The sequence below is a fragment of the Dermacentor andersoni genome, chromosome 2, assembly GCF_023375885.2.
Source record: "Dermacentor andersoni chromosome 2, qqDerAnde1_hic_scaffold, whole genome shotgun sequence".
NCBI classification, from domain to species: domain Eukaryota; kingdom Metazoa; phylum Arthropoda; class Arachnida; order Ixodida; family Ixodidae; genus Dermacentor; species Dermacentor andersoni.
In genome coordinates, this window is record NC_092815.1 from 66,702,124 (window position 1) to 66,722,161 (window position 20,038).

Below are 20,038 nucleotides of genomic sequence, written 5' to 3' on the forward strand. Positions count from 1 at the left end.
ATGCGCGAATGAAGGTAGACCTTGATCAATCTTGCCTTCGTCAATTGAAGCACAAGCGTTTTTTAGGTGTCATTATTGACTACCGTCTACAGTGGAGACGAGCTGTGGACTCTATTGTGACATCACTATCTCTGCGTCTCAATGTGATCCGTAGAGTTGCAAGTGACCAATGGGGAAATCACCCTTCTTCAATGATTAGGCTGTACGATGCACTAGTGACGAGTCAAATGATGTACCAGCTCCCTTTAGTTTCCCCCTCGCTATCACAGCTGGAACGACTTGAGGTTTTGCACAGAAAGGGCCTAAGGAGGGCTCTTGGCGTTCCGCAGACTGCTCCTAACAGTGCAGTACTTTATGAGTCTCTATCGAGACCTCTTAGCCTAGTCGCTTCACAAAGGTTATTGATGCAAATTGGCCACCTAAAACAGATGATAGCCGGGCGAGCCCTTCTACAGAGCCTTCGAAAGAGATCTGAGTCCCGTGCATACTTGGCCCTTAATACTCTTGGCTGCCTGGGTCTTGACGCTAGAGGTCGAACTAAGAGGTTGAAACCACCTTGGTCGTTCGCGAGCCTCGATTGTTCGTTGCCAATTCCTCACGTTCGCGCTAAACGGAGTTCTCGTTTGGTGGCAACGCGTTCGCTCGTACTGGAACATCTTGAGACTGAATATGCACGTCATCTTCAAATTTTTTACTGATGGCTCTGTGGACAAGGTCAGAGGATCTAGTGCAGATGATTTTCACATTCCCTCTTTGAAGTATGATTGGTCGGTTCGCTTCACTGCAGTCGTCTCCTCCACGACGGCTGAAAGCGTTGCCATTGAGGCAGCTCTAAAGAACCTACGGTTTTGTACGCCTCATCCTGTTGTCATTCTTACAGATTCAAAATCCGCCCTTCAAAGGTTAGAGCACGGGTTCGCTACTGATGCCTTATGTCTTAGCTCCCTACACTCGGTGCACAATCTCCATACCAAAGGCTTCTCCATACGTTTCCAATGGGTGCCCTCGCACATAGGTATCATAGGCAACGAGATGGCGGACAGCTTCGCCCATAGAACGCTGTCTAGGAATCCATTGAGAAAAGTGCCTCAAGAGGACAAGAGACCCTTCAGAGAAGCGGTGCTTCTCTGAAGAGTCTCTTCAGTTCTTTGTGGAGCTCACCTCACAAGCCATGTGTGACCAAGGGTCTCAAAAGAAACCAAGCCACTTTACTGCTCCGCATTCGCACGGGCTATGCTCGTACCCCTGCGTGGATGTATAAGACTGGCCTGGCGTTGTCTCCATTATGTTCAGCGTGTGGTGTGTGCGGTGACATAGAACATTACCTTGTGTGCTGCAGTCTGTATAACGCGGAAAGGAGTGTGTTATTCGGATCCCTCAAGAAGACAGGAATTCCTCACAGTTCTCTTCAGGACATTGTTTTCCCGCGCGGGAACCAGTTGTGTAGGAAGGAGGTTTCTCGCCTTCTTTTAAGTTACCTGCAGGACACGGATTTGGCTTCCACATGGTGACCTTAGGAGTGACTATTAGTAGTTGTGAGGTCAGTGTTTGATTTATGTGATTTATGTATTTTAAGTGTCGCTACGATGGAGCAATTGCCGGCAGCAACTGCAAGGCTAGTCCCACCAGTAGCCTGCAACAACTCAACTCAACTCATCTCAGTTGACTTTCGGTTTTCTCGGTCAAGTGGGCTAAAATTCCTAAAACCAGCAACGTCAGCCTTCTGCATGCACGTCTGAAACGTGGTAATATATGAACTCTTCAGATGACGGGATTCAAGTCTTGCATTAGAATCAATAGTTGACTATATTGGTTAAGAAGTAAATTAGTCTAATTTTGATAATTACTTGTGTAATTACAGCCTTAAATTATTCTACAATGCGTGTCTATATGGTAAGAAAAATCCGGAGAAAATCGCTAAGTATTGTACCCTCCCTATGCTTAAGAAATTTCGAACGCATCTTCTAAAAGAACACCCTGTATACCATAACGAGGTTTTTTCATGCATAAATATAGACAAGGCTAGTATATGCAGAGATATATTGACCTGACAGAAATATAACTTTGCTTGTGGCGTCTGTTATCCTCAAGTGAAGGGTCGACACCGGCGGCATTATTATCTTGGTGCGTACATTATAGTAAGGCTCCGCCATGCCAGTATAACTTACGAAGTAAAGAAATATAAGAGTCTGCAGAGTCTGCAGTTACCTGCAGAAATTAGGCTCCTATCGACGAGTAAAAAAAAAGTTCATAATAGCGGCACTGGAATGCCCATAAGCTCTTACAGAACGTAACTGCAATCGTGTGGACGGAACTACTTGATAAAAGGCACTTTTGAATCTCGTAAGTACCGCTTTTACTATATATGCACTTTCTCTTAGCGTGTGTTTATGGTTTTCTTCCACTATAATTATCCATTCCAAGAACCATTGCTCCGAAGCGAGCAGGATGATGTTTCATATGTTTTACGATTGATGTTCGACCCTGCAACCTTATGGGGAAAAAAAGCAACGCTTATAATAGTGACAACGGTATGCCTCTAATCTATTACGGAACGTAATCCCGATTGTGCGGACGGAAATAACATATTTTTTTAATGTTGTTATTGAGGCTCGTTGCAATACAGCTTTAACTATATATGCACTTTCCCTTGTCGTGTGTTTACTGTTTCTTTCCACTGTAATTATCCATTCCAACAATTCATTGTTCTGAAACAAGCAAGATGATTTTCATATGTTTTAAGGGCGATCCGCAACCCTGCAATTTTATGGTAGGAGGAGAGAAAGTAGCATAACCACGGTTTATTATAACCTTGACGGATGAGCTGCGAATGATGGAGAGGAGAACATCTTTTATTTGCTTTCGTTGCTCCCGGACCTTTTTTTTTTTCTCTCTCTCCCGCAACAGACGCCTCATTGCATACTACCTCACACTTGAACACGTAAGCTATAACCGCACATGAGAGTATTATAACCGTCCCGAACATGAGGCACGTGCGTAAAAGTTCATTTGTACCGGTGCGTTCTTTGCGTCTTGTATATGACATCACTAGACAGCAATGTATCACCAGCGAGCGCCTTAGGACAACACTGAACAAACGGCAATGAAAGTACTGTGCGTTCTAAGCGGGGCTAGCCTGAACCGAGCGAGCGCGTCATGAAGGATTTTGAACGACAACCCGGGTCCTCTATACGGCACCTGCTCACGCGGCTTCGACCACTAGCTCTTGCGTGGGTGCTGGTGTCGCTAGGAACCTCGCGATTCATCGAACGAACTGTGCACCCTTCGTGACGGCTCAGAACCTGTAGGACCACGATATTTCCTTTTGGACTCTCGGTCCCGACCTCTCACAGCCGATAGCGATGTTCCAAAACACGTGGTGGGGCGATGTCCAGCTACGTCCAAGCGACTCCTTCGAGCCCAAAGCCAGTCGTTTATAAGGCATATAAAAGGAGAAGCGTCATTAAAAAACTACCAGAATGTTGCTAACAAAAAAATATCACAGTTCATAGCTTTCCGCTTCGTTTCAACTTTCTATCCCGGAACTGGACGGAAGAGACTGGGCATTTCTTGATTGTGACGGCTATTTTCCGGGCAAAAAAAAAATGAACAAATGAAAAATCCCGCGCGATTGCCTTTCACCGTTCGCGCGACGCAAGCACGCAAACGTAAGAAGAAAAAAAAACGAGGCTCCCGTCGGTGCCAGTCACTTTCGTCGTCTCTCAAACGCACTCGCTCCTTGCTTCCTTCCTGTCGCGCATACACTTCCAACCACTCGAAAAGACGCCCCGCAAAGGCGAATGGTGCAAGACGCGCTCGACGCAAGCACGTCTCGGTCGTCCGCTCGTCCCGCAAGCGCGTCCGCAGCGTTCTCGGAACAACCCGCGCGATACATGCCTCGAGAAAGAGGTTGAAGGATGCTCCGAAAATGCTCGCGCGTGCCCTACCTTTTTTTTTTTTTTTCTAGCGTCCTCACGTTCTTCGTCTTCGTCTTCCTCCTCTACTTGCTTCCTTTTATTTATTTCTTTCCGCGGTCTATACGAGGAGGCAAAGCGGGCAGATGCTTAAATCTTGTTTCGTCGTCAATGGATGCCCGCCGCCGAGTCCTCCCGTGCAGTATAGATACACACGCGCGCTTCTTCTGCTCGGCCCTCCCTGACAAATGGCGGGGAGAAGCCACCACCCCGGCGCGTGTCTATGCGGCAACGTTTTCGTGTCGCGCGAACGGCGCCCTCCCTCCTAGAAGAGATAAAGCGGCGGGAAAACGTCGCGCGCCTTGTCTCGCTGTTGTTCATATACCGGTATTTCTCTTCGACGGCGCGCCTCCGTGGATAAAAAGGGTTGGGACCGCCGGGACGCGAAGCTGCGGACGCATACACGCATATATCGTTGGCCTTTATACACTTCCGCGTGGATTGAACTGCGCAGGAAGCGCTATTAGGTTAGTTCGAAAATTGGGTGCCATATATATATATATATATATATATATATATATATATATATACGGGGCACAGCGAGTTCAGCGACTCGCCCGGCAGCCTGCCTTTCGCGTACGTGTCTGCGCGAGCTTCGCGTGGCAGTCAGGCGAAAGAAAGCAACAAAATAAAACGGTTTGAGCAACGGGAAGTGAAAAAAATAAAAGAAACGACGACACGCGTTATTTCCGAGGCCTTGCGAAGTATGGGGTTACGTAGCAGCTGCGCAGGCTTCTTGGGGGTTGCTCGCTTTTAACGTCATCACAATGGAGTGTTTCTCTCGCTCTCTCTCTCTCTCTCTCCCTTTCTTTTTTTTTTGTTTTTTTTTTTGCTCCATCTGGTCTTTCGATATGAGCCCATTGTTGTGGCAGCCATTCTGTGCGACTCTCCTTGCGCGTAATGAATACTGTTGCAGAGGAGAAAAAGAAAACACGATGCATTGTCGAATTAATGCTTCATGTTCTCAATATACATGCCACGCGTCCATGCATTGTACTTGTGTTTCGATGCGACCTTATATTTGTGCAACGGTGCTCGAAGATGTGGCGCCCTTTTGAGCTTAAATCGGCAATTGTGAATGGTACGCTCGCTTATCCCGTAATGGCCTTTTCTTCCAATGTCTGCGATTAGAAAAATAATGGTAAATACTATTTTACGCGCATTATCTGTCTCAACTTCTTTTTTTTTTCTTTTCTTTTTTAGTTGCAGACATGCCTCGCGTTTGACTGCGAAGTTCGAATTGTCTAAACAGCTGGAATGTTTCACTTTAACAATTATAATCCTTAATTTGTTTAACCATATTTAAAGCTGTTTAAGGTATTAAAGCTGTTTAAAGTATTTAAACCTTAAGGCGGTTGACGTGCAGAGGCTGAGCAATATTAATCGTCTACCAGGACGTCTCGATTTTCAGCACAAATTTTGTATCGTTGAATCGGTTATGAGAAGCCACTTCTGGAAATTAGGGCATCAGTCGTCTACTTTGCCTAAGTAAGCTATAATTACTGAGCGCATAGTCAACTTGGAAACTACGGCTAGAACGATGTTTGTTTGTTTGATTTCAGTAAATATAAGGATAACTTACGCATTAATAATATTTTGGGACTTTACAGTGTTTGTTCTTTCCTTCTTTTTATCTCTCTCTTTCGATGTTCGTTGCTGTTTGGTTTTCATTGCAGTTACCTTATGTTCTCATAATACGCACTAATGTTTTCTGTGCAATATTAGTGGTTCATCTTGTATATTACCTATGTTTTGACTCTATTATTATTTTGTGCTTTCTTATTTTTGTATCATTACGATGTATAAGTATAATCTGTGGCCAATTGCCTGTCTTCCCCCCACGTACCCCCACGCCATGTAATACCCTCGTAATGAGGGCCTTTGGTGGTACCTTGAATGAAACAAATAAATATAAAGAGCCGACTCTTCGTCTACCTTACCGCACGTATACATGGCGAACTGAAATAATTTCTTTATCTGCTTTTTTTCTTTCTCTCGTTAAGAACAGGAATAAACAGTAACTTGATGAGTGGGTACTAAAAGAAACATTTGCATCCGCACAAGCTCTCCCATCTTTTACCTCTGGAACAGAGAACAATGCAGACTTCTCTCTTATCTTTCGCAATAGGCTTAATTTTAACTTTGTATGAAGGGTTCCGAAATAAGAGAATATAACCATGCACCGTGATGTTGAACATGGGTGCGCCATAAAATTTCTGTGGCTGGCGGGCCAGTGAGGTACAACCGACAATGACAGTGCCATTGAAGCAGCGCGCTTCGCCGACCAACAAGTACATCGCGTGCATTTGTATTCGTCAAGACCGTGGAGCGAGGCATCTTCGCGAACTTGCTCGTCGCACTCTAGATGGGAACAGCGAACGAGAAGAAGGAGAACCGAGGGGGCTGGATCTTTTCCATCTCATCAAGTCAACTGATAATGAAGCCAAAAAAAGCATACATAGGAATCCCTCCAGCCCACTTCATCCTCTTAATGCTTTCCTCGACTTCAGTGTCTGTCGACTTGACGTGGTTTCATCTTGCATTGCAACAGGGAAAATCAGTTTAAATTACCCACTCCCGCCTGCAATCTCTAGACCCTTCACTGCGCTTTCGACTGCCACCTGGTCTATCTCGTTGCGTGGCAACGTTACTGAGTCGCTTATTGTTGATGATTTTGCGTTCATAAATGCCTGCTGATTTCATATCGGCAGTGGACAGTGAGTGCATCTAACTTTTGCGGTTGAGACGAGACCACCAAACACGGCCCCCTTTACGCGACCTTCTTCACACGGCCTTCTTTTGATGACCGAAAACATTTCCTGCGTGATATTCTAGGCTGGTAGGAGGGCAGACCGCTCACAGAAGATGTCATGACCGGATCTAACGGTTATCCCCACACAAATCCAATATAACACTTTGGCGCGTTTCTAAGAGGACGGGGCTGTGCGTACACGACCGCCTTTGAATGCACAGTGAACACATTTATACATGCGCTCATGTGATTTGTTCCATGCAACCTTAAAAAATTTTGTCGCCGGTTAAAATAAGCGCACTCTCTTTCTCGAATGGCGCGAAGCCAAAGATACAAAAGGTTGTTCGAAGGTCGTATTGGGTACGGAATAAACACACCATAAAGTTTATGCCGAATGCCCCATTGTTTGAGCGAATTTTCATTCAATGCGAAACTGAGATTCGAACTCTGTTTCACCACGTTTTCTGTTGCATCTGGACAAGGCCTCTGCAATTTCCTGAACCTTCTGTTTTCTTCAGGCGATGCCGCCATGCCTTCTGGCAAAAGTAAGCGCAGCGCAAGACGGTGGCTAGAGTGTGACGCAAGTGCCCACCGGAACAATAAGACTCGGGCATCGATCGATCCATCCACGTTCTCTGTCGTCCGCTGGGTCTCCACTCAAGACCCCCGCGGGTCCACCTTCATGCCCATGGGCGTCGCGTGCAACCGTAGAGCTCGGTAAAGAAAGAGGCTCCAGAGAGAGCCTGGTGATTATGTTGACTTTGGCGTGTCATCTCTGCGCGCTCGACAACGCGGCCGACCGCTCGAGAGTCACAGCGTTGAGAGCAATGGCGGCGAGACCGCCGGAGGAGAGTCCCCGGTGCTCGCATATACGCTCGTCTCGGCCCCTTCTAGCGGGCCCAATGAGACGGCGGCGGTCTTTAAGGCTCTCCCGCCGGGTCGTTGTTTGCGTACCTCGTGCCGGAGAGCTAGGCACGGAGCGCTAAAACGTCCTGCATGTACCCGACGTGATCTACGGGCCTTGATGGACGGCGAGTTTGCGCTCGTGCGAATGTCGCGCAGGCTATATACGCACCGCGTGTGCTCGCGCGAGATGCAAGACAGACGAGAACGCCTCCGTGGCTCGCTACGTGCCACGTGCAGACTTGTTTTGTTTCGTTCCTGCGACGAGGCCTGGCGTTCTCGTATTACTTTGCCTCGGTCATTTCCTCCGCTGCGCCGAGTTGAACGGCGCGTCCCGGGAAAGGACGTCGTAAACACGTCGCGGTAATATTTTCCCGCCGAAGAAGTCATGGCAGGAATACATTGGCGCCGTTAGGCGTAGCCGGTATTGTCGCGTTAAGCTCTGCCATGCTGCAGGACCGACGACGACGCGGAACGTGTGTAGGCGTACTGAATTCCCGCCTGAAAGACTGGTCTGAATTAAGATATTTAGAACCACTTCACTCTCTGCGCTTGGGCCATCTGTACAGACGCAAATAGAAGGAAATTATCAGCGAGAGCTGGAGACTGATCACGTCTGTCTGTGAGTGCGGTGCTTTCAAACTTAGACCCCGAGAAATAGAAATTCAACTATCTTGAAGACACCAAATAGAGAGACAGAGAGAGCAGGATAAATGAAAGGCAGGCAGATTACCAGGCCTAATATCAGTTGGCTATCCCTGCATTCGGGACAAGGGAAAGGGGAGAAAAATACTAAGAGAAGGAAAGAAACTTCAGCGTTGACGTCGCCGACGTAGCGCAAATTCTCAACGCTGTATCACAAACGGACGCTCAGTCCGGTTGCCTTGAGAAATTGCAGCAGCGTCTCTGTGGCCTTCTGCAGCTGTGATATGCGAGACTATGGTCCCGAGATCTTGTCCAACAAGAAAGGTTTTCCGTTAAATGACCTAAAGTGGTGCGGAGGGTAAGCCTTTTATTTCGATGGACGGGCAGTAGCACTATGGCGTTCTACAGTTTTCTCGCCACCGCAGGCATTGCATTCGGCGTTCTAGGTCAATCCAATCAGAACTTACTGCCTGCTTACGAATACTGGCCTACTTGCGCAACTCATCCCCCATGGCTACAAGCTATTCCACAAGTAGTCACTTGAATTCCTGGAGTAGGTCGCTAATGTGATATGCCTGTGGTTGCGATAAAGCAATTAATTTTATCACCCCTTTACACAAAGTACGTAGATCGCATTCACGTTCATACCGATGGACCATGCTGGAAACAAAGCTCTACATCTGCCTTTTGTATATTTGCATACCAAGAGAAAGCGGCTTATATGCTTTGCCACTTTACACCGTCCACAACGGAAGAACCTTATGCAATACTTTCTGCTTTACGTTACATATGTCAACAGTCAGAACCACTTTGCTAGGTATTTCTGAGTGACTCAAACGCCTCATTGCTGTGGTTACATGAAATCAGCTTAAGAAAAGCAAACAGCACATTGACATACGAAATACAGGAGACCTACGCCATAGCGAAATTAGATCTACAACACGACATAACTTTCCTGTGGATTCCAAGTCACTGTGAAGTCATAGTAAATGTAACAGCTGATCACATGGCACATGCACAATGTAGAATGAATTATCACTACTTCCTGTAGCGGCGAGTGAGGCGCGATATCTATTGAACAAGCTATGCGGTAGATTGTCCAAGGAAACTTGCTTCATAAATGATGCTCACAACTCTCAATTATATAGTATAGATCCTAGAATAGAATTCAATGTTCCGTCTAAAATTAGTCGATCTGTTGAAACAACAGATCATAGGCTTCGACTAGGCACAGCCTATACTAAAAGCTTCCTGTATATATGATAAGAAAAACAGTGCTACATGCTCTTGTGAAGAGGCTTAAGAAGACACAGAACACCTTCTACACTGTAAAAATCATGATGCTCCCCGCAAAAACCTTTCGAAAAAACTACATGGATTGGATAGACGGCCACTATCCTAAGGCAAAAATTTTAGGTCCATGGCCAACAGAAAAACTTCAAACAATCACTGCGCGCGCCTTAGTACAATTTTTGGAGGAATCAAAAATATAAAAAATATACGAAGTCATACAATAGTTATTGCTCGCATTGTTATTATTAACAGGCACCCTTAACTTAGTTGGGTCTTCGTGTTCATGTAGCATTTGTATTTATTGTATTTAGAGTGCGGCATTCAAGTGCCCAACATCTTCTCTGTGAGCATCTTGGTCTTGTGGACATTTATAGTGTGTGAACTCATGTGTTGCGTGTGTGAACATTTCAGTTTTGTAAGTATTTATGCTATGTGAGCTCTTCTATTGCGCTAACATTTATTTATATTGCAGTACTGAGACTTACTACGTGAATTCTCGTTCATGTAGTAGTCCAGTTTGGAGATTCTCGACAATTTTCCGAAGATAACTGTCATATAAGAGGAGTAGCCTGCGCCACACATAGGCACCAACCTCTCCTTAACTAAATTAAAAAAAAGAACGAGTATGCATTGGTGAATGCTACGGCCGCGTGTAGGCGGCACAATACTGTTTTCTTACAGGCGCTGTTGCATAAGAGGGTCCAGTGAACGTAACCGATGGTGAGCAAAGTCAATTGTGTGCCACTTCTGCAATGTCAAATCATGCGCTAGCTTGCTTAAATGCTGGGCTGCATCAATCCCCGATCAAGGTTTTGAAGCAAGCTTTGTTCCTTCATAAGCTTTTTTGGCAGATTCCTCGGCGAGGTCATTGCCGGAGATATTGCAATGATCCGGCAACCACTGAAACATGGTCAAACACGATTTTCGCAAGATGAGAACAGGTGGTTTTTAAAAGGCGGAGCTACTTTTAATCTATACTTGAAGATAAAAATGGTGGCCCGGCAATTATGGTCTCATTTGAATTGCTTCCTTCTCGATTTGAAGTAATCAACGTAGTTAAAGTGACACATTTCTCAGAGATTTCATCAGCATATAATACTCAACTAACAGCTGCATTCGAATCTCTCGACTAGTAACCATTATTAACTCTGGTAACTGGTCACATTATTTGGAACAGCGATTGAACATTGAGGAGGAAAAAAACGGTTACCGAGTCATATTCAAACATGCATGCCGTATCAGCGTCTAACGTGTAGCTCTCACACCTTGCTCAGAAAGAGAGATAAGGGATGCAAAGGAAGGCAGGGAGGTTACGCAGAGGTGTAGTTCCGGTTGGTTACCCGGCGTGGGCTAGGGAGCAGAGGAATAAAAAGAGAAAGCGAACGGAATGGGGAGAGATAGAGAGAGGGAGGCGATCACAAACAAACCTTGTACACTATAGATGAGTTGGGCGCGGCCTTATTGAAGTCTCTTGTGAAGCCCTGTAGACCGCGGGAATCTTAGAAGCGCGAATAAGGCCTTCTGCGCGGATGTCGTTTGAGAGCACTGACCTAAAGCTTTTAGTTATAATACTGGACGGTTGTCCAACTGGTCCATCGCTCTGCACATCACTTGGCTCTCGGCATTAAAGCATAGGCAGACACAGATAATGTGTGCGAGCGTCTCTTCACAGCCGCATGTGTCGCACGTGGGGCTGTTGGCCATTGCAAAAAGGAAGGCATAAGAGTTATTATTTATGTTGTAAGGCTTCATTTAAGCTCAGCATCGGGACCACATCATAATTTCGGAGTTCTGAGTTCTCTAAGTGCGAAGCCGCATCGCCCGCAACCAAGTCCGAAGCGCCGCCCCTTTCACGCGCTAGAGGCGCAGCTACCGCGCACCTGGCACGGAGGCCCGCACTCATTGGTGCATTGAGTGGACACTTGGGCGCCACTCGCCACTCACCAGAGCTGCTCCTGCTCTCGCACTGCAAACATGCTTCAACCAAAGAAGCTAGGTGAGCGTTGCTTCGTCATTGTCAAAATATGGCGGCTAAGTTAATTGCACACTGCGAAACGGAAGGGGTGGGGCGACAACAAACCCACCCTGCGTGCGTTTGCGGGTGGTTCGACTGCTGGCCGGTGACAAGTTCCACTCCTGACAAACCAACGAGACGAGAGGTGATGTAAAAACAAGCGCAGGGGTTTAATAAAATAAGATTACGCGACCGAACATGAGACACGGAATGAACACATGCAATTGCCAAAACGTCGCTGAAGGCGTGAGGGTCACAAACCACTGAGCCAAAGACGGTACGGCATGTTCTGTTCACGTGGTGGTGGTAGATGCATCTGTATATCCGGAGACAACGAACGCAAACTACACATTGTGAAAACGCTCAGTACCACAGGGGAAAAGTTCATTCGCGGGACATCAATCGCAGGCCATCCGCAGCATCTGTTCGCGAAAGCGGATTTAAGACACATTGACCACTTTCATGTGCAGGTCGTGCGGCTTTGTCGGCGTGGTTATTCCCGCTGATGTTGCAATGTCCTGGAAGCCGTTGGAAGATTATGTTATGTCCTTTGTCATAGCTGCTATGATATATCTGCCGAATTTAAGAGACCATTTCTTTATCGGGTCCCTGGCGCATCGGGTTTTGTATGCAATTCAGGGCTGACTTGGAATCACTAACTAAAAGATCAATTTACTAAAAAGTTAGACCGTCAGAAACAACCGTGGTCATATGAGAGTGCCGAATGTCAACTCGACATTCCGCATATTCGCGCCAAGCGGCTTATACCTGTCGCAAAGGCAAAATATTTCGTGGTAGAATACCTCAACAAAATATATGACAGGCATCTCTAGTTGTACACCAAAGGCTCTGTTGACAAAGAGAATGGAACCAACGCAACAGCGTACATGCTGCCGACTCTAAATGTCACGTGGGCTGCTAGACTTCACCACAATCGTGTCTTCTAAGACATGTGAAAGCGTCGCGATTTCAGCATCCTTGCGGAAGCTCCGAGTCAACTTGTTTTTGTAACCTGGTGTTGTTTAGTCATACTACGAAGTGTTTCAGGACATATCGCGGTTTATAGGTGGCGTTCAGGCGGAGCAATTGCCCGCAACTTTTGCAAGGCTATAGGTCCGCCTGCAGCAAGCAACACTCCTCCTCCTCCTCCTCCTCCTCCTCCTCCTCCTCCTCCTCCTCTTTGTTTTTGACTACTGCGTCAGTGAATATGAGGGCAGAGGTGAACATACGTGCAAATCCTGGATGCTTGTTTAAAAAGCAACTTGACCCCAGACTTCGAACTTGCTGCAAATGTATTTAAAATGCACTAGTTATGCGACAACGTAATATAGATCGTACTAGAGCGCTCGGCGTTCGCAGACTCTCAGCTTCAGCCCTGGCGGGCTGAAGCTGAGAGTCTGCGGGATTCCGAGACCGCATCAACGCGAGAACCCGGAGCCGCAGTTAAGAAGCTAGACTTGAATCATTAGGGTCTGCAATGAGGCGGCGACGTCAAATGACAAGCAATGCAGTTTGCGTCGGCTGCAAATCAATTCAGTCGTCAGTTCGTGGTGAACAATTTGGGCCACGCCTGCAGCGCGTGTGAAATACTGCGCTTCTCATAAAAGTTATTGTTACTCATAAATGTTACGCTAAAGTACTACTCGCTAGAAACCAACCTGAATGAAATTTCCGTAGCATTCTACCAATCAATTACGACTGAACCATCCAGCTGCCATGAAGCACGAATGGCACTGTCGTGGAGAGCAATGACTACTTCCATGAGGAGGAAGTCGGCGAGTCTGTCACAGCTGAAGTTCTTCAGTGTAATGGTGTTGAAGAAATAGTCTTTTATTGGCTCTTTTCCTGATACGGACACTGACATGCTCACGTCTGCGCGTTCACCTGTCTAATGAAGCTATATCGTCGCTTCCGTTTCATCGCAACCTGCCTCTGACAGGAGAGACGTGAACGATGGCAGCGTCAACAGGAACGAAAAAAGCGAGCACGGAAACTATGTATATTTATGGTGTTATGCGCCAGTAAGACAGGAATATTCGATAAATTTTTCCTGCATTGAACGCGATTGAGGCATGCAGTCGTGACTCCAACGCAGCCGGCACCTCGGCATCGAAAAATTACAAAATCCTGCCACTCCACCTCAAGCGCCGGTTTCTATTGGCATCTGAATAACCTTTATTCTCGCTTTTAGTAGATAAACAAGCACACATGGCAATCTGCACTTAAGCCGTAACTCGGTTAGTGTATACTTCTTTATCTTTCTCCCGTTACTACGCTTTTCTTTTTCTCGTGGCTATATTTGTTTGAATTAATCATAAAATCATTCTGAATTCTGTCATCGCTGTCCGATTTCGACTGGTTGCTGTAGATTTAAAAATGATAATTCTACACCTTGCGTCACATCCGTACGCCCCCCAATTTTTTTTTAAATTCCCCCGTGTTTTATATGTACAGAAGAGCGTGAACAAAAATGTACACGAATTTAAGCACAGTACTTTATCTCACCTTTCTTTCTTTCTTTCTTTCTTTCTTTCTTTCTTTCTTTCTTTCTTTCTTTTTTTCTTTCTTTCCTTCTTTCTTTCTTTCTCTATTTCTTTCTTTCTCTATTTCTTTCTTTCTATATTTCTTTCTTTTTCTTCATCTGAGGGCTTTCGGCAATTGTTGTGGAAAGACGCTCCATGGAGCAAAATACTTCCAGCGGTTATGCGACACCACGCTATAGCAACATAGGACAGCAGCTGCCGCACAGAGGAAGAGGAATAAACATTTACTGATAGAAAAAAAAAGGAGGGGGAGGGGAGGCGGGAGGGAGCGGTGCAGAGTGGGTCCCTATTCCAAGACTCCAGTGGCCACCGCGACCCTCCGAGTTGATCCAGGAGGCCCTTCTGGGTCTCGAGGACAGCAAGAGCGAGGATGGCCTCCCAGGGCTCACAAAGGACTTCACACTGAGTGACAATTTAGTAGAAAACAGAGACGACGACCAGTCATTTACTTACTGAGCAAGCCGTAATTCATTGACGCATTATTCGGAATGGCTTTGAGCGGCTTCATTTTTAGTTACACTACAAAATAAACAGTACATATCTTACTCGGGCGTTAGTGCATTGTTTCATTTATGGCCCCAAATGTAAGCATCCTGCCTCCGACTTTAGCCAATATGTGCACAAAACAAGAGGTAGGTGCTTTCGGAAAAGGAAAAAAAAATGGAAGAAAACGGCGTGCGGTTCCGCCATATGCGCGCGTTCTGTGAAGCGTCATGTTGCAGCTGGCAACGTTCGAGCAACCCGTGCTCGTCGCGTCTCTCATTATGCAGAGTGCTGTAATAAGCGTTAATGAATGCTGCGTGTTGTTTGCTACGTGCGACGTTCTTTTCTTTAAGCCTGCATGTCATTAAGTGGGTAGGCCTGCAGCGCACATATAGGTCACGCCACAGGAGCGCATGTTTCCAACCAGCGAACTTAGCGAAGAATCACGCAGACCCCACGCACCATGGCAACCAGTGCAGTCGAAGCTTAGGTTGGCACGTAAGAAGAAAGGACGTGTCACGACAAGAAATGCGCAGCGGATTCTGGCGACGAAAGCGTTCCACAACAGTCTTCAGACACTACGGAGCTCCTTGGATAAACACAGCGCCGTCGCCGACCAAAGCACCTAACTTTCGGACGCCGCAAAGAAAGCTTCACTGAACATGGGAATCGCACAGGCCCTCTCCAGCCTGATTAACACAACTGTTTTTCTTTCAACGCCAGCTGACGCCAGCCAGGTGATGCAAAAGTCACTGCGTTTTCCACCCTGCCGTGCACATTTGGTATTTTGCACACACACACAATCTCCTTAGCAGAGTGGAATACCGTACATACAAGGCGCACAAGACTGCACCGACTAAACCCATCACTTCAACTCAGACCTCCAGCCGGTGTGCACCGGCGTGAAGCGTCTCTTCTGTGTCGGTTATGGCTTGGAGTGGCCTTCACGAATGCCTACTCAGCACTAATTGGAATGGCTGATAGTCCTGCATGTGATGTTTGCGCATGCGAGGAGAACATTGACCACATATTGTGCCATTGTCCTCAATTTCAAGCACAAAGACAGTATTTGTCCGACACATTGAGGAAACTAGACGATCGTCCTCTGAGTGAACAGACAATATTAGAGCACCGTCCCGACCGATCATCGGCTCAGCAGGCAGTGAAGGCACTTTTGTGTTTTCTCAGAACTTCTGGTTTGCTCGAGCGACTTTAACTGAAGTGCTGTCCGTAAACGTACCTACACCTTCTCTCTCCCTTCTTTCTCTTCCCCTTCTCCCTTCCCCCAGTGTAGGGTAGCCAACCAGACTATTGACTGGTTAACATCCCTGCCTTCCTGTATTCTTCACTCTCTCTCTCTTTGCTCAACCAACGAAAAGGCGACAGAGATGCCACCGGCGAAGATCGTCCGCGATCTTGGAAACCGAGGCTTCTCGTGTATGCATTTCAAATTGAGCGCTAAGCGAGGCCACCCAGTCGATGCAGAAGCCTCTTAACTACATCGCCACGTGATGCTACCCTTCTGTCACTGACGGACCCAGAGCTGGGGTCCCAGACCTCCCCCCACCCCCTGATGTTGAAACAGCCTTAGACAGTAAACTTGCCCCCCCCCCCCCCCCTCCTTTACTGTATCTGCTCGTTCCAGTCTTCTACGACAAGGGTTCTGCAATCAGAATGCGAACATAACACACTGGCTGTTCTGGTCTGTGCATGATATAGTCCGCAAAGAGACTGGAATTCTGCTACAAGTTTCCAAGTACGCTTAGGGGGCAGTGTTTTGGGTTTTACCCAGAGCTTAAATTATCCTGAATTAAAGACAGTTATGCAAATGTATTTATCCATAGAAGATCGAAGCCTGCATATCAACTTTAATAGACCATCTCTTCGTGAGCAGGCACAACTCTGTCGTACATGTGTTTCTCTTGGGCACACAAACTCTCAGCGATATTATTGCTACAGCAATTATATACACACCAAGCGCAATACTGCCGTTTCTGTTGGCGTCGCCGTGAGGTTCCGTATAAGTCCAAGGGCGATAAAATTGCCTTGCGCTGTATGCTGTATGTGCGAGTGAAAGCGCGCAAGGGTGAGCGGGGGAACGTGGCTCAATCTCGCGTGTGCGAGCGAGGAAGGCTAAAGGAAGGCCGGGCGGAAGCGCGCCCTGCCCTGTCGCGCGCGAGGCACGGGTGTGCGGCGAGGGTGGCGAACAGCCAATTTTTTTATGCGAATACTCCCTGGCACGCTTCGGCCTTCGCGGCCCCAATCCAGGGGCCGCCCTGCTTACAGCTTTGATCCCCCCGCTACCACTTGGGTGCCCTGGAGATCCTGCGCAGCCTCCTTTATTATAACCTCAGGTGCTCTCCTGAGGCCTCCGTTTGCCGGTTACATATGCCCTCCTGGAGCAGTGCTTGTAAAAAATTCAATCTATCGTCGCGACGAAAAAAAGCGACCGCTAATTATACAACACCAGTCAGAACCTTGCCCTCTCAGACAGCGATCACCAAATGGGGCGTTCGTGCTCATTGCTTCACCGTGCGGGCAGCCAGCGGCTGAGTGTAAACAAACTCGACCGCACTCCGCAATGCCGGCATATCTAGGGAACAAACGCATACAGCACACGCTAAGAAACCTCCTCCGTAGTGCCTAGGCCGAGTCACATATTCAAGTAGTAAAGGCCCCCAGATTTTCTCTCTCGCACCTGCTCTTACTCGCGCCTGCCCAGAAACGTCGAGCGCCGCGAGAAACGCCCCGCCCCGCTGTACCTACTAGCAATTGTGAAAATGTAAAAAGCGTAGTGCCGGTAGTTTCGTGTGCGCTATGCTTTCGATGTTACGTTCTCGTTGACCCGAGAGAATCACGAAGGTCAATTCTATCGCTGTTGCTGCCGCGATTCGTCACTCCAGCATTTTGACAGCGAGTTTTCCCCCCTCATCGAGCGAGCTGTGTTCATGTGCGCGTGACACCGTGCTTGTTAATTTAGTTAGTAATTTAATGTTTACAAGTTTATACGGTCGATAAAACTACTATCTTTACTTCGTATACCTATCTTCTGACTTGCTATCGCAACCGGTGCTTTGCCTTTCGGGCGAAACTGGGGCTTTTTTTAGCTTTTCAAGCGGCCTTGTAAAACTGTTCTATACTTCTGCAATGCTCCTGTCACACTTTTGCTACTCAGCATAGTATATCTAGGCTTTAATGTTCACGTTTGTTCCGACTCGTGACCATAACTTGATGTTGCGTTTTATACGGATAAGAATTGAGCGCTCAGTGAGACCTTCACGCGGGGTGTGCGCGTGCTTGTTCAGAAATATCGGTGTGCGAAGGGTGATTTTCAAAACCGAATCGAACACGAATCAAATAGTGCCAGAAGCGAATGGAATCAAATCGAACATCGAATACTTTTTCCAATAATGAACAGCCGTTACCACAATTGATATGAAACGATGTTCACACCTCAGTATTCTTAACGTTAGCAGGTTTCTGTCATTACATAGTACGTTATGAAGCGTTGTTTATTAAAAGCGCAAATGGAGCATTAAACGCAAACAAGTAGTTCCTTCGCATGCACAGGGCTCTTCAGATTGCGCGAATGATCGCTGTACAGCCTGTAAAGTATGGCTACGTAAGTGACGTACGTAGCCTGCTCCACGACACATGTTCTCATGTTTATATATACAGGGTGTTCAAAGTTAGACTTTCCGGGTTTTTAAAAAAAAATGCGAAAAGGTCTACACAGAAGCCATTTGTCTACCTAGGTTATGCGGCCAGGTGGTCGCAAACTGGGAGGATAACTGTCGTCGTAATGTCAGTATTTAATTAATAATTCGATAATTAACATTTCATTTGCTGCAGTTAGAATCTATGTTTATGTTGAAAATTCAGAGGCGGTGTCATTTGGTGACTATTCCATCTTGTACAATTTTAGTAGCGCGCCTGTGTCCCGAGATATGCACGTCTTAAATTTCAGCCCAAGCCGTCTAATTACGCATGCGAGACTGCGGCGCCGCTATGAGGCCCCTCCCTAGTGTGACGCAGCTGTTGCGTACGACGCTCCGTCTGACAAGAATGCGAGGTGACAGGCGACGGTGATTACTTTTCGTTCTTCACCATCGTTTTCGTTCGTAGCCAGCGAAACCGAAGGATGAATTTGCGTGGCGGCTTGGCCGAGCTCTTCTTTGAAGCAACGACTTGCAGAGTTGGCGACAAAGCGCGATGCCACTGTGCACGTACTGTGCAGGTGGCACCGCAGGATTACGATACTGGCTTTTTTTTTTTTTTTGCATTCCGGAGGCTCAAAGTCATGCGAGCGCTAAGCATGAAACAAAGGTGACAGCTGCCTGGCAGCACCTTAGTTGCCAGCGGTGTCCCAGGACGCTGTACCTGTCCGAAGTGCGTGATTTAAAGGCCCTGCATTGCCTACGCCTGAAAAACTGCTTTCAAATAGAAGGACGACTGTGAACTGGCATGAGTAGTGCACTTCATTGCCTGATAATTCTTTTTTAATTCCTCGCGGTTTTTCCAATGTGCCCAACAGATCAGACATGGCCTTGCAATCGCATCGAGTGAACACTTGAGCTTTGATTATGTGCATTTGCCTTTGCCATTGATTGCCTTGACTAAGCTGGGCCTGTTGAAGGAGCAAGCCCTGCGTTGGGATCTTCTGCGTTGAAAAATGGCTGCTTCGTCTGGGTCGAGGTACTATTCTACGGCTGAAAAAATTGATGTAGTGCTATCAATGGAGAAGATGACGGCAATGCCTCATTAGCAATGAGTCTGTACGCGTCTCGCCATCCGGATCGGCGAGTTCCAACCAAAGAAACATTTGTTAGCATTTTCAGACGTTTTCGCACAACAGGCTCAGTTCACCAAGAAAGACAGCCCAAGAAGAGCATCATTGATGAGCAGCTTGAAATTGACGTCCTTGCCTGCGTGCATGTAATTGCAAATACAAGCATCAGAGAGATTTCTAAACAATGCGGAAAAAGCGTGAGAACAGTGCACAACGTTCTAAAAAAGCACCAATTTCATCCATACCATGTGAGTGTTGATCAGGACCTAAGTGAGGCCAACTTCGAAAAACGGGGAGACTTTTGTAATTGAGCCCTAATAAAAATTGACCAAGATAAGGATTTCGTACAAAGAGTGATTTGGACTGATGAGGCTCGATTTTGCAGGAACGGCAGAGTGAACTTTTACAATGCTTACTACTGGTCGCAAGGATTTACTCACTGGCTGCGACAACACAACTACCAAATTCATATTGTCGCGTATACCCTGCTGGAGTATACAAGCTGAATCAAGATACAGGCGGTTGCACTTTACAAAAACGCAAGTGGCGACGCGCGATGCTGAGTTGAACCTCGTTCTCCTCTTCTTCAGTCTCTTGCTGCTCCACGCCATGTGGCATTACCCCCGCTACAAAAAAAAAGGA